Here is a 13970-nt window from a genome sequence, read left to right on the forward strand (position 1 = left end):
GACCTTGTAGATTCAGTCGACTTCTAAAATGACAGAGAAAAAAGTCACTCCTCATGTTCAAACACACGCTAACACTGACTGATATCATTTTTCTCAATCCAGCAATTTTTTTTATGCGTGTGAAGAAGAGGTAGAGAATGGCAGAACAAAACAGGAACGCGAAAGATACCCGAAACCCTTCAGGATATGTTCACCTGGACTAATTTGCAACATGTAGGGGTAATTTTCGGTACTCTGTTCGGAACAAAATGGCAATTTTGGAAATCGGACGCGGTTTGAAGATTTGGGTCACAAGACCCGTCGAATTAGATCAGTTTGTTTCTGTCGTCTCCTTTTCTTCACCCTAAGGGGGTGTTTATTCGAATCAAACACAGGGCGTTATGAATCACATTTTTTCCCCCTTCTGATCAGTTGCCCTGGAAATACTGAGGGAGAGAAAGAAAGAAAAAAGAATTTAGTGTAAATCATGATGGATCACGTAAAATCCGGAGGCTTGTTTCTGGGATGTGCAGGGTAAGGAAGCCACAGGTTATATACACATCCGTGTGGTAAATTGATGAAGAAATAAAGTCTTCGGGGAGGACAAGTGACAAATGTAATTGGAAGAAAAATACATCAGGCAAATTGTTAGCAGGTTGCTCCGTGTGATGTATGACGGTGACCCGTCAGAAAATCTAGACTAAGTGACGTGGACGTCACCAGCACCCACCATAAAAAGAAATCAGTAGCTGTAAGTTTCAATTATGAGCGAATCACAATCCCCCAAAATAGTATAATGATTGGAGAGTGTCTAGCTTTGGAAGAGAAAAGCTCTGTTTTTCGCGCTGAGAAAATGATTTGCTTAACTGAGAATGATGGATGATTGAAATAAATTCTCTAGGTATTTGTTATTTTTGTGATATCTCCAGATGCGCTGACAGATAAGAATCTTGACTGGAATGCAACATGACAGACGCCTTGTTTTCTCTCTTGAAACCACGTCCAGTTTTTGCAGGTTAAATGATGCAGATTTTCGGACAAAATTGTCAGGGGGGAAAAAATGTATGTGCATTCTGAGCTCCCCAGAAAGGTTAATCCGATAAGGACAGGGCATGTATATTTAGCGCTAAACTGACGGAAAAGAGGGCCAGATTGTTTCTGAAACTTGATTATGATGTCATAACTCCAGGTCAAATTGTGACCGACAAAAACGGAAAACTTGGTGATTGCTTGAAGCTCATGAACACGACGTGTAGAATTGTAGTTATTATTCATAGAAAACATTTGAAATGATATTTGTATAAAAATTACTGGATAACTAATTTTCTTTGAGAATTTCAGTCAACTTAAAAAAAAGAGATTAATATTGAGGCCTGTATAATAACAATCACATTTAGTGCTTTGGTATAGCAAAAACAAGAACACATCGGTGACAATCACAAATTGTTTACAAAAAATACTGTCACTCAGGCCTAAGTTCTTTCATGTCTGAAACTAATATTAGGATTATAATATTATGACTCACAAACTTGCGTTATGAGTAGGCCTAACAATCTTAACCCGATAGGCTAAACCTTTTAAGAGCAATTCTCACTGCGTAATTTGTTTTATTTAACTTTTATTACAGGTTTTCATCCTCGCACGTTTACCAGAAACATGTTTATAGTAAATTGTACAATTTGTCTGGTATAATTTCGCCATCAGATTCAAGCAAGTCAAAATGATGTGATTCTATAAGGCCACAGGTCGGTGATGTGTTTCGTTTCTTGATGCCTACAGGGAGGCGGACATTAGGTGCGCGCATTAATAGGAACCACGATCCTTGCTTGTCCCCTTTGGGGACAATCAGGCAAACGGCCTTCCACCCTTTGGTTTGTGTTTCCCCGGGCACCTGATATAATTTTTTTCTGGGTTAAATGGAATCTGCAAAAAAGGAGTGGATGCAGCCGCCATAAAGTAGGGCAGATGTCGCCGGAATCAGCTCCAATCGCGGGAAAATGTTGCTATTTATATTTTTATTTTGTTTTATCTCAAACGCACCAGTTCGATATTTTGAGTGAACCACAACAAGACAGTTGGGGACTTTTCACCATTGAAAGGAGTAAGCTTTATTAAAAAACAAAAACACTTTTCTTTGCCAAATTTGAGGTGGATGTATTTGAATTGGTGGATAGTTTGCGTACGTATTTGAATGACCAATGGCATTGCGCAAGCTACCGCGGAGATTCAAAAAATGGTCACGAGAACACGCGAGATTGGACGAGAAGATGAAAGCCCTCGCGGGTTTCAGCTCCTGAAAATGGACCAACACTAAGATCATCTGAGTGAACATCTAGAAATTGTCGAATAGAGCGATTTAACTTCGGTTTTATCTGTATGGGAACAGAGGGGAGAACACAGGTGGCCTAATTTTCGGAAGGGGGTAGGGCTTTTTAACAGGTGTTTAGCAATAAAGCAGCTCATTTTGGCCTTTTCTCAAATTTCGAGTGGAGGGGGGGGGCGTGCCCTCATGCCACCTTATACGCAACTAGTTAATGTAAACATGATTTGAATTTATTTGGGCCAGAAATTTCTGCAGTATTTCCTTTCCTTACAACAAAAAGCTATTACGGATCATTGAAAATTAATTTGATCAATCTTTAGCCACGAAGTTATCGGAGCTCATTCTACGGGGTAATGTCGATCGATTGTGAGGGGGCCGACTCGTCGTGCCCTCATACACGGTATGCGAGGTGGGTTCGAACCTGGTTCACTAGAGATGAAGACAATGAAAGTACTACTTACCGAAGTAAACCAAACCACAATCAATTCCTAGCCAAGTTTACAAGGTAGTAATTGAAACAATGTTGTTGTAGTCAGAACCAGCAAGTTTGCTTGGAAATATTAATTTGATCTTTTGTCTGGACATATAAAAAAAAAATCCCGAGACCCACCCTCTGCATTCCAAGACGGCTCTTATTGGGGTCACTCCGTGTGCCCAAGGTTCGTTCAAGTTTAGAGTCCGGAAGTCCACAAAACGTGTCCAAAGCGGATTTTTAAGCCCAAATCACGCCGTTGTCATAAAAAAAAAATCGAGAGGGGAAGAAGTTGCCATAAAACGATAAAAAAACAACAACTTGTCTCAATTAGGCTGGGGCGCCTGAAAGAAAAAACGCCACGGTCTCATCTTGATAGAATCCCACGCTCGATTTTTTTTTTGGATGTTGGGAAAGGGAAGGCCTAGGCTTTTTGCCCCATGGGGACCTGCTACAGCCGAACCGAACGGCCAGGCGCGTGACAACGTCTATGGCCCATCGCGGGGCGTCATCCCAACCTCGCAATCGGCAAGACCCGATTTTTTTTTTTTTTTTTTTTTTTTTTTAGCGGAACGGTCTAAATTTCCTTGGGGAAATAAAATTTCATCAAATGTTCGAATTCGCGTGGCATCCCTTATAAACAGTTGGACAAAAGTGCTTGTGTGTTGTGTTAGGCAGTTCAGGTGATTCTTTAATGAAAGGGACAAGCACCTAAAATGAATACCATTTGACAGAGTGAGTCTTCATTAGAAGAAATCTTTTGGAATTTTTAAAATCGGTCATTGCGTTAGGGAGTTACGGGTAATTAAGTTTCGGAAAGTGAGGGATTTTTTTAGCCAAGAGGTCAAAGGTCATCCTTTGTTTTTCTTTATTTCTGTTTTGGCACCGAAAAGACAATAAGAGGAATGCTGTTCTTTCTTTTATCCTTGTAATATAGTATCAGATTTGCTTGATATTTCGTTTACTCTTTATTATGAAAATATGCTTTTGAAAAGTGCAAAAAAATTTAATAATACTGTCCTAATTTGCATAATTAATTTACTAATTAGAGGAAAATTATGCATATTTTAGTGTCAACATAAAAAAGTCAAGTCAAAACAAATATCGCAATGACATTTCAAACAAGTATTTAAATTTTGGCTGTAGGGAAAGCAACTAGATCTATAATTTGTGCATAATTACCAAATTTGCATAATTTATCAGCTAATTATGTGAAAATGAGGAGAAAAACATTTCCGAACCTAACTTTGCTCAAAAAACCTATAATACACATGCATGCAACAGTGTTGTAACAAATAGTTGCTCAGATAGAGGTGTTAAAACCCGACTCATTTTTTTAATGATTTAATTTGCATATTTACAGGTACATGTATGTGAAAATAACCAATTTCACATCTTTTCTGGGAAAAGACGTGTAACAAGTATGCTGAAGAGGTTTTTCTTACTTGAATCAGTTTTGGGTTATTCACTGAAAATATTATATAGGGTATCTTTACTAGCTGTGAAATATTAGCATAATAACACATCTTGCATATTTAATTAGTCTTCTAAATACACTTGTACACACAACTCTGTTATGGTTGTTTTGATTTTGGACAAACAATGGTAAATGGCTCACACTGCCAATTCAAACGGAACTCATCTTTTGTAAAATGATAATGAGGAATGAAAATGCATTAAGTCTTCCAAAAAGCATCAACTAATTTGTTAATCAACTAATACAATCAACACCTAATACCATACAAATTGATTCAGAAAAGGGGGAAAATGTAATGGTATGTGCAAAATGCCTATTGTGGCGGAGTATTGATGGGCAAACTCCATAACTAAAAGTGAAGTCAAACAATAATCAATTTGATTCTAACTAAATATTATTTTCCTTTCCCAGTACCCCTGATGAACTGAACATTGTTTTTTTCTTTAAGTCGCCACTTCTTTACTTCATTACTGAAGCTCCATCCACAACAAAAGGCCCTAACTGTTGAACTTTAACAATTACAGAGTGTCCAGTATGATAAGTTCCTTTTTCTTTAGATCTGTCAAAAGTGGAAAATCCCACTCCTCTTCTTCCTCCCTATAATTAATGGAGTAGATATATGATTCGTTTCCTGTCGTCCAAAGTCTGGTTCATCGCCTTTGCTATCCATGGAGGATGAATCGTGGACTGAGGAATTGATGAAGTTTACCCACGAACAGATCTGTAGCGACTTCTGCGTACGGTCATAAAATCAGTGCAGTGGCAAAATCTACGAACGAAGAAAAAGAAATCAAAAAATAAATATTAACAAAACGTCCAAACAAGTTATAAACACAATATTTGTTATGTTACTTAAGTACTGAGTCCATGATTTTATTTTCAATAAAAATGAATGACTCAGTCAGTGGTCAAGTTTTGAAAATTTTGTGTACTGAAATATGCCTGGAAAATTAATTTCAATCAATGCCAAAACTTTCACGCAAACAAACTTAGAAATGCTTCAAAACTAATTATTATTTACTGTAAATGAAGATATCATTTCAATTCATTAAAAAAAAAATTGAAGCTCGGAATAAACTTTGTCAGATTCTGACTCAGAATCGCACAATCTTCATTCACCCAGCTCACACAGCAAAATGCCTTATATTGGAACGTCCATTTCTACACGGGGGTAAACATTTCGGTTAAATTGTTTTTAGAATAATCTACGTGCCAATTACGTTTAAATATGAAAGGTTTTTGTTCAAAAACTTTACAGATGGTTTGATTGTTATTAAACTGATTTGTGATATCCATTTACTGGTAATCATCGGAAAATATTCCATCACGAAACGTCTACAAAAACAAATAACTCTGAAACGCCCCCATTCAAGGAATGGTATCGGCCATCTTGAGCGAAAACGAACAACAAAAGTAACGAGAGCAGAGCAATTTTTAAACTGTAAAAAAAGCGAAAATATCGAAATTAAATCAAGAATTACAGTCAAACCAATAACAGTACATTAATGTACAGTCATGAGAAAATCATCTTTTAAGTAGAAACCCGATTGAACGCATGGTTTTTGGCGTTAAAAATCTGTTGCAATTTTCCGGACGGCACGCGTGCGGCTGACTGGACCACGTGCGCACACCGTACACACACACAACACGCGCCGCAGAATGAAGCTTCCGTGCGGCGTGGTCGGTGCACTGTGCACGGTCGCTGCCGCGTTGCGGTGTTTGCTCAGACCCCGAAAACCACCCCTCAAAGAACGGCGTTTCGCTTAAAATCCCTCCATCATATGACATTTATATTTTGATTTTCTAAATCTATAATAAACACTCATATATACATACCTTAGTGCTTCACGATTCGTCCTCTCAAAATGTGAATTATGACGGTCGGAAAAATGTAAACTTGGCGATCAAGTGGAAGCCATTGATCGATTTTCAAGCACTAAAGCCGAAAGATGCCGAAGGCCTTCTTCTCTCCGATGATGACGTATTCTAAGGGATTGGGCCAATAGGAAACTAGCGAATTTCGACCGAATGCGACCGATCTAAAAACCCGAGTTTGCGAAGTGGCCGAAATTGCGTGCCACGGACTGTGTGCTGGCCGGAAGTAGCGGATGCCGTAGGATTTGTACAGAGATGTGTGCGCTATGCGTGTAAAGGTATGTGAGCACAGATTTCGGCAGCGGAAGTGCTTGTGTGGCTGAAGTGCCTAGTTGTGTGTGTGTGGCAGGGAGGGGGTAGCAGTTGTATGAAAACATGGATGTCACGTATGCGACAATACCACAAAGAATTCGGTGGGAATTCTGCTCTGGAAAAAAAATGGATGTGGGGAGATGAAGCGAGTGGAATATGTCCAACATTGTTTATCTATTAGTCTGGGGGAAAAGGTCCAGCGAACCAATCGCATCTGATATACCAGCGGCTGTCATTTAGAGTTGCAATGATTACAATCCTTGATTAAAAAAATTTAAACTGATTGTGCGCTGGCCGGATGGGCTTTGTTGCTAGCAATGAAAACATCTGAAAATCTCTCGCTCTCGTCGCCTGTCCCCTTGTAGCCGTACTTAGGGGAGGCATGTACACAACTTCTTAATCCCCAAATGCTACTTTCCTTCCCGCTCAAATAACGACGCTCGTGCCCCTTCTTTCATTGTGTGTGTGTGTGTGTGTGTGAGAGAGAATGTATTAGTGAACATTATGCGGTTACCATGTGCCAGACTGCACGACGTGCATTCATCGTCTAATGATTCGAAGTTATAAAACTGTTTTGGGTTGTAGACCAGCAAATAGACTGCCATAGACGTCAGTGATAATTGCTCGCACTTCCGAAAATTATTTAAAATACTCACAACTCTCCAAGATGTTTGAAACACACATCAGATTAAAGCTTGTTTCATCATCTTTCATTTTCCTTTCAATTTTTTGAGGGTTAACTAATGACTTTTGGTAGAAAATCCCATCCAAAAACGATCACCCCAAAAAGCAGGCATGAAGCCCATCGCCATTTTGAAAACGGACGCCAACGCTGCATTGCAAAATAGAGACATTTAGGGCCAAATTTCGTCCAAATTTCACACTAATACGAGCTCTCAGTCCTCTGCACGGCTTCCAACCTTCTTTTTTACAAATTCTCCAGTTCACGGCCCTCAAAATGCTCTAATACCGGATAAATTGAGTGCATGCAAATCGTGATTTGGTCGGCACGGGCAATTTGGGCCTATTTACTGGTCTGAACCCTTTTGGGACATCATGTAGTCGTGTGCCCAACCTGCTGCAGGCCACAGCAGTGTACCGGTTTCCACGTACAAGTCTATGAGACTTGGAACGAGGAAAAGAGCTAGCATAGCCTGGTACCGACTATTTTCTTCAATTTTTTTTTTTAAATTCATTTGGAAGTAGGACTGTTACGATTGTGTTTTTATGGTTCACACAAGTCAGTCTTTTTTTTTAAATAACGGAAACGAGTCGATGTGCCGACTTGGTGATTTTTTTATAATTATTCCCTCCTCTCACTTGAGAACTTTCCCTCGAGCGAATTCTGGTGTTGAGAATTTGTCGAGCACATTGCATAGATAACAATTTTGATCCCCCCCCCCATAACACTCATAACCTCCGACTATTCACGTGATTTCGTGCTTATAGTTTTCATTATGAAAAAAAAGCATCACGCCGTGCCATATAAAAGTACTGTCGTACGGAGGTCACTGTGAGTACCGTACCATGCGTACTTAAAAATAAAAATCATAAAATGGGGGCGCACTTCATTCTCAACAGTTACAAAAAAAATTTGTGTTGACGATTTCCGGAGTCAGATTTCATGCAGACGATAATCATCTTGAGATAGGAGCATCAGACTTCTTTTTAACACGAGGCCTAGACACTTTCCTTAAAACCACTTGGCAATGCACAGGATGCAAATGTATACCTTGACAGTGGATATGGCCTTCGGTATTCCTCACAACGTCGGGATAGTAACAACCGATTCTTCCGGCAAAGATTTTGGTGTTCATGAAGAATATGAAGTGTAATTCATCAGATCCCGTGTTTTCCATATACTTAGATCCATCAATATGATCTGAATTCAAATATGAAGGGGGCTTTTAGAAGTATAAGCCAACATTTTACACTCGCACTGCGAGCCCTTGGTTTCAGAAATTCTTTACTAGTCCGTGTTCCAGCGTTTCAGGAAATGCTTTGGCGTGATGGTTCCTTGATCACCCCACACAAAACAAGAATATTTCCCCTATGCGTCTAGTTCCTAGCTCCATGCTGAAACTGTCTGTTCTCTCGGTCAGTGGTATAACTGAAATGTTAATCGCCCATCTCTTCTTACTTCTTTTTGTCTTACAGGGGGGATCCTGCCCATGCGCACTGTCTAGCATCAAAGTGCGCAGACGCAGTATGGCGGGATGCATTTATTTTCCACAGAGTGGAGGAAAGATGTCGACAAACGACGAACAGCTCTGCGAAATTCCTGTGGGCACCGCACATAGTACATCTTAATTTATAGTACCGCCTTGGAATCTTGCGAGGAAATTTACCGTATTTACTTCAGAACTTGATTTTCGCCGGAAGAAAAGTTAACTAAACATCTTATGAACTTTTGTATTCACTTTTAATATTTTTTAGAATTTCTGGTCAAAATTTAAAGAATTCAAGTCCATGAACAATTCCGATAACTGGACTTTTCGCACCGAGTTTAATTTCATAGATATCTGTTTTTATTGTGTGTAATTCAGATAATCAATAAAAAGAGTTCTCTTTTCATCAAACCAGAATCAGTGAGAATTTCGTCATTTCAACACATAATTCAATTTTTAATTTGAAAGATTTCATCTCTTCCCCCCCCCCCAATATTGACGAGAGCATCACATTATCTGAACAAATGCTCCCTGGTGCACTATTCTCCTGTGAAGATTATCTCGGAACCAAACCGTTAAATTGTAGTTTGTATACAAGTTTGCTCACCAATTTCTTAACAGATGATAATTCGATTACGATTAGGAAGTTACCAAGCTCTCGTTATGTCATTCTATTGGGGTGAGATGATCTCAACTTCTTCTCCGCACTTCTCTCTCTCTTCCTCCCTCTGTCTTGTTTTATTTGCACACTCTGGAATCTATGCCGGGGTGAATAAGCATGCTGCGTGCGCCGTCGCGTCACGCGTCCAAACACCCACAACAACAGATAAACAAACAAGCAACGTATTGACTGACTGACAGACGAGGTGGGTAAATAGCAAGGGGCCCGCGGTGAATGACAGGTCCCGGGGCCCGAGCTCGGCACTGAATGGAAAGCTTGACTGAGTGTGACGTGAACTGCACACAGCTCTACAAATAACCCCCCTCCCCCTTGTTTCTTGCAATTCTTCCCTTTAAGGTCGCGTGTACTTGGTCGTCCCGACATACATGCACCGTCCATGGCGGAAGAAAAGAGAATCCATGTTCCCGTGTAGTGTCCCATTATTTGGCCGCACAATGCCTGCACGGGTCCCATTGGCGACTTGGGTCAACGGTGGAATTAGTGCAAGAACCGGGCTCCACACGTGTCTGCAAAAGTTCACCTAGGCCTATATCACATCCAGCTTTTCTTTTCTGATCGCCTTTTTTTCTGAGAGACAGTAATCCGTTCTTCATTTGCCAAAAGGATAAACAGACATGTGATTGGGTGGCAACAAATTGAGAAGAGAAAAAAATGATGTCCTCTGATTCATCCGATTACAGCTAAGTAATCGATGATTGGACCGTAGTATCCCTGTGAACTTTGAACTCCTGACCTGGGTCGATTGAAAGGGCTGCCGATGAAACATGCGTGCACTCTCCCGCGCTCAGTTGCTATTGCACATAGACGCACTGAAAGCTATATCGAAATGCTGTATCGTAAAATGATGCTGATCCAATTAAGTATGTAAAGAAGAACCATAACAGACTGAGATCATGGTCGCGACAATGTCATGACGCTTTTTTCACTGTTAGCAAAAGAGACGAAGACTTCCACAAGTTCTTCAACCCCATGCAGACATAATGAAGGCTTTTTAAATGGCTGCTTCATTATATATTCATACAGGAAAATGGCATTAGTAATGCCAACGATTAGACATGACGCACTTATCCTGGAAAACATAATCAATTAAAGCAAACATTCTAAAAAGAACAACGCGGCAATGAAGCACGACTAGGCAAGCCAAGTAAAGCTGGCAACAGAACACACACAATTCTACTCAATTGATCCAGAATGGACCTTTCAGTGACGTCACGGAGTGATCACATACGATATCGCTGCCCATCACAGTCTCAGTTATAATACAAGTGATAGTCGGTCGGTCGGTCGGTCAGTCGGTTGGTCAGTCGGTTGGTCAGTCAGTCAGTGAGATAGGTATACAGAGGGTAGACATTAAGCTGATATTCTGGGACCAGCATAAACAAAGTGGCGCGCAACCATGATTGGATTTCTCTTCAAAGATTATGAGCACGTAAGGTCTAGCGGTGGAGCGCAGGATTCATGATCGTGAAGTTGTGGGTTCGAGCCCCGCCGTGGCCATGCGTGTTGTGCCCTTGAGTAAGGCGCTTTACCTCAATTACTCCTCTCAACCCAGGTGTTAATAGGTACCGGCATTATTCAATGCTGGGAAGGTAACAGACTCGCTGTGGAGGTGTGGCGATCGCCCCACAGCAGCATATGAGTCTGGCCTAATCGCTAACGAAAGAGAGATGGGCACTCCGTTCCTGTGAACACAGGTTCGTCCCCTCTACCTTACCTTTACTTTTTCAAAGATTGTTCAATGAAGTTATTCAGTGAAGTTATTACAGAAGAATACCGCCATCTTGGCTGCGCGTTACATGGTCGTCACGGCATGAATGGTGGTTCGTAGAACCGCGTGCTCAGTATAGCATAAAGCTTGTATAGGTTTAGTTTTCGGGGTCAAAAAAATATGACAGAAGGCACGTACCAAATTGTCCACACTGAAGGAAAAACCAATCTCCAAAAGGGATCCAGTTTTGGAAGATATGCTATTCGTTGAGATTAGTGCGCGTGGATTTAGCGAGCCCCCATTTGCCTGCTAAAACCAAAGAAGAAAGCGATACCTCAACTTTGTGCCTTCAATTCACATTGACACTAGTGGAACATCCAAAACCATAAAGTTTCTCCCCATGGCGAATTCCCCTAACATGCTAAACGACCGTGAACATACATTTGCGTAGGGATAAAGTAGGGCCCAGGTAGGCCCTAGGGCTACCCGTTTACGGGCTGGTGGGTACCGTGCACCGAGCATTGCCCGCGGCCGTCCATCCTCTCAGGAGCTCCCTGGATTACGCCGCTCAGGCACTGTTTCTTTCCCACACCCCGAACTCCGTAATCTGTCTCAAAATTGACTTTCTTATTCTATTTGCGTGCAGGGGAAAGAATATCGCTGTCATGAAAATAAAATGTGTCTGAATCTGACACTGGTGAAATCCGTCTAATTAGGAAATTATTCATGGGGTACCACGCGAACTGGTGGCAGGGCTTGCCGGCTAATGCCTAGTGTTACCGCCGCGGTATTATCCAACATAAGGCGCGGGAAAAAGTATTGGCTTTCAGCAATTTGCGCGGCTTGAACATGCAGTGGCCGTTCGGAACGCGAGAACCGGGGGAAGAGGGGTCGATTTACAGCAGGTCTATTCTCTTCCGCGTGGCTTGCATTTCAGTCCAAGATCCGTGGGTAGAATTTGTGCCAGAGAGTTTTGGGGTAGATTAAGAGGAAACATCAAGCTCCCCTTTTCTTTTTCCGCTAAGACACAGAGAGAGGGAGAGAGAGACACAGAGATAAAAGAAGGAGAAAAAAAATCTTGAATCGGTTTTCTCCTTGCGATGGCGAATGTCCGACGGTAACCGGGTGGTTATCAAATCGCCCCAGGTGAAACGAAGGGGCTCTACCGTGTTGCACACATAATTCTCCCATCCGTTAATCCCCCGGATCCGGTGGGTTTTACGCTGATCCGTCTGCATATGTGCCCAAGCATTTGGCACCGGCCATACCGGCTCTTTGTCCGGTCCCCTCTCCCCAGCGGCCCCGCTTCAATTTGTTTCGGATTCGCGGAGTCTGCTTTTCTGGTCGATGTCTTTTACGTAAGGGGGGATCGGTGTGACGTGTTGCCGCGGATTTGCAGGGATTGGCGTGCTGTGAAATGGACCCCTTGAATCAACCACGCTTGTAAATCCTGTAGTGTATTTCTCTAGGGCAGCGCCCGCAGAATCTGTCCAGCTTTATGGCCAGAAGTTTCTATTTTCATTTCATTAATGTGAGATGTGCCGGTCTGTATTTTGAATGAATATTATCATCACAGTTGACACGTCAATGGTGCAATCAATACTTTTATTGTATTATTTATGTCGAGAAATCCTGATGAGAAAGAAGCTTTGTGCGTGCCAATCCATAGCGGATCCTGTGAAAACAAAATCCGACGACAATGTTTTTCATTGACAACTGACAAATTGTTTTCAAAAGCGAAATAGAAATAAACTGTTAGCAGTATTTTACATCTTTCCTTCCTCTGAAATTATCTTTGTTTTCATCTTCATGATTGGGTCATGGTTGTCATTTTCGCTACCATTCCATAATACTTTAACTTAAACATCAGGCTTCATCCTCCTTAAAATTCATCTTTCAGGTATCAGAAAAAAGGAAACAAAAGTCCTGTTTCAAGTGTAAATAATGCCGAAGCTGCAAAACAAGTTTTATAAGTTAGAGCCAAGTTTGCGCCCGTTCAACTCTTCAAAAAATGTCAACTTTGTTCTGCAGCGCCCTAGCAGATAGAGAGCTTTCCACTTTTGTCACCCCTGCCACTTGGATTCAGGTGTCGATTGCCCCTCTATGAATAGACACTTGAAGACGGCGCCTAAGAGAGTGACATAGAGGTATCTGATTGCGGTCACTTCGCCTCGGAGATAGCCTCCCTCCTCGCCAACAAGGTCACAAGAAAAAGGAGTTTCCTATTTGGTGGCAAATGAAACAAGTCCCCGAAATGCGCTATCATTTGACTTTCTCAGGGGCTGAAACCCAAGCCACTTGTCCCGAGGTTTGCTCAAGAAGGAGGGGAAATGTTGCACGGCGAAGGCGGCCGTTCCGCATGGGTGAGGGGGGAGTGAGCGGTATTGAGTGGGGGGAAGATCGAGGGCTTGGTAAGGCTTGAATGAGCGGAGTGCGCGCCAGTCACCGTGGTATCACGAGTAAAAAGCGACCGTGCACTTCGACTTCGTGACCCGAACAGAAGAGTCGTGTCACCAGCCGCTGGCTACGCGAGGGTAAGGGGGAGGGGGTTGACATCTTCAGGGCATAAATTAACAACCACCGGTTCCCCCTTCACCCTTTCTTCGCATGATTGAAACCACCATCCCTGAGTTTGTAATATCTCCAATCGTGACGGAGTAAAAAGAACTCGTAGAGCCCCGAACATCTCGTCTTACCCGCGCCTGGCCGTTTTATTCAATCACTCGTCCCGAGATGTGTCGCCTTGTAGTCAGGCAGATTGCTACATTGGAATTAAAAAACAAGAAAAAAAAAGTGGAAGAACAACTCAAGCCTGATTCATTTCAAGTGTCAGAAATGATCGCCGTTGAGGTTGCAAACATTTTTGTGCGCAGATGACCCGCTCGGGGGCGAAAGAGCGCAAAACTCCCGCCACCTCGACGCGACGAAAACAGGGCGCTAGTCACGTTCCTCGGTGCGGCCCAAGGAGTGATAA

General features: G+C 42.0%; 1 long non-coding RNA gene across 1 annotated transcript; it reads right to left on the minus strand.

Moving 5' to 3' along the window:
- Positions 1-3618: 3618 nt before the first annotated feature.
- On the minus strand, positions 3619-6451 carry LOC119728924. The gene is made up of 2 exons (XR_005271160.1): positions 6088-6451; positions 3619-5020 (listed from the first exon to the last, which is right to left on the minus strand). It is a non-coding gene; the product is annotated as an uncharacterized LOC119728924 (long non-coding RNA).
- Between the last annotated feature and the right edge of the window lie 7519 nt (positions 6452-13970).

This window comes from Patiria miniata, unplaced genomic scaffold (assembly GCF_015706575.1).
Source record: "Patiria miniata isolate m_02_andy unplaced genomic scaffold, ASM1570657v1 HiC_scaffold_20, whole genome shotgun sequence".
NCBI classification, from domain to species: Eukaryota; Metazoa; Echinodermata; class Asteroidea; order Valvatida; family Asterinidae; genus Patiria; species Patiria miniata.